A 2,112-nucleotide genomic window follows, 5' to 3' on the forward strand; every position below is an offset into this window, starting at 1 on the left:
ATCCTGTGCCTCCGAGCTGCTACTACGTATGTGGCAGCCGTAGCAGAAGATCTGCTGAGTGCTCTGTGGACAAAGGCAGGAATGTTCCCCTGGGGCAAGAAGGATGAATTGCGGATTTCCCTTGATTAACACACCAACGACCTAGAAATCATTCCTCAAATAACCTATGCCACCAGTCCCATTATGCAGAGCTCTTTCCAGATGGCTGGAACCAGGGCACGTCAGGAGTAATATGGAGGGGTACCGTCTGGCCACCCAAAGGCAACAGCCACACGAAGTCCTGCAAGAGGGAATGTACCGCTCGTCTTGACTGTACTGACAACTCTAACTTCGATGGCTGTCAAAGCTTACCCTCTGTCATTTTCTTCGATCAAATCTTTCAAAAAGTGAGGCGGGGGGGGAGAAGCCAACAACCAACCAAACCAAACTTTGTAAGGCTGGAGATACACCTGAAGGCATAGCCGTGCAGTAAAATGGGAAAATATTCGAGGGGAAAAACACCACTTTCCTCCCTATTCCTGGGACATGGACAGTAAACAACATGATATCATCACGTAAAGATATTTTTATATGAAAGTGTTGTGGTTTAACCCGGCAGGCAGCTAAACACCACACAGCCATTTGCTCACTCCCCCCCCAGTGGGATGGGGGAGAGAACCGAAACAAAAAAAGTAAAATTCACAGGTTGAGATAAAGACAGTTTAATAGGACAGAAAAGGAAAGGAAAATAATAATAATGATAAAAGAATATACAAAACAAGTGATGCACAATGCAATTGCTCACCACCCACTGACCGATGCCCAGACAGTTCCTAAGCAGCGGTCACCCCTCTCTTGGCCAACTCCCCCCAGTTTATGTACTGAGCATGACGTCACATGGTATGGAATGTCCCTTTGGCCAGTTTGGGTCAACTGTCCTGGCTGTGCCCCCTCCCAGCTCCTTCTGCACCCCCAGCCTTCTCAGTCGGTAGAGCATGGGAAGCTGAAAAGTCCTTGGCTAGTGTAAGCACTACCTAGCAACAACTAAAACATCGGTGTGTTATCAACATTGTTCTCCTCCTAAATCCAAAACACAGCACTGTACCAGCTACTAGGAACATTAACTATCCCAGCCAAAACCAGGACAGAAAGGTAGTGGTTCAAGTCTGTTATTAGCTATAATTGTCTTTATTTCACCAGTAATAGTAAATAAGCAAGCAAGGAATCAGGATGCCTTTGCCCTTGCAGTGTCTATATCCCTAATAATTATTTCTGGCTTCTTTCATTCAGGTAATCACTGCTAGGAATTTCAAGGCTAGAGCTTGTATTTGTCAGCTAACAACTTTTTTCTCTTAACAATATTTTAAACAGATTTAAGCTATTCAGCAGCTAGTGCAATCTAAGACCACATCCAATAAATCATGCCCTGTCATTTGCAGCCTTTAGCTGCTCCCACAGTAAGAAAGGTGATTAACATGCTAAAACAACTGATACTTAAATCAGTAAGTATAGCTCATAAGTATTTTTCCTTAGACTAATCGAGCACACATCAAGATCCCTGCTACTACTTTGAGAGCAGCATTCCTCAAACAACATAATACTGCACAGTTTATTTGCTGGAGAAGAGCATTTTCCAGAGGTCAACCTCCATATTCTGATGTAAAGGTACCGACCTCAACTCAACTCATACTCTGTTTTTTCCCAAAGTGTGCGTCCTGGTTTCGGCAGGGATAGAGTTAGCTACTACTTTGAGAGCAGCATTCCTCAAACAACATAATACTGCACAGTTTATTTGCTGGAGAAGAGCATTTTCCAGAGGTCAACCTCCATATTCTGATGTAAAGGTACCGACCTCAACTCAACTCATACTCTGTTTTTTCCCAAAGTGTGCGTCCTGGTTTCGGCAGGGATAGAGTTAATTTCCTTCGTAGTAGCTGGTACAGTGCTGTGTTCTATGCTCAGAACATAAACTGGGGAAAGCTGGCCGGGGGGGCAGTGACCACGCTGCTCAGACTGGCTGGGCATCGGTCGGCGGGTGGTGAGCAATTGCACTGTGCATCACTTGCTTTGTGTGTTATCATTATTATTATTACATTATTATTATTTTATTTCAATTATTAAACTTTTTATCTC

This window comes from Aptenodytes forsteri, unplaced genomic scaffold (assembly GCF_000699145.1).
Source record: "Aptenodytes forsteri isolate BGI_AS27 unplaced genomic scaffold, ASM69914v1 Scaffold28, whole genome shotgun sequence".
NCBI lineage: Eukaryota > Metazoa > Chordata > Aves > Sphenisciformes > Spheniscidae > Aptenodytes > Aptenodytes forsteri.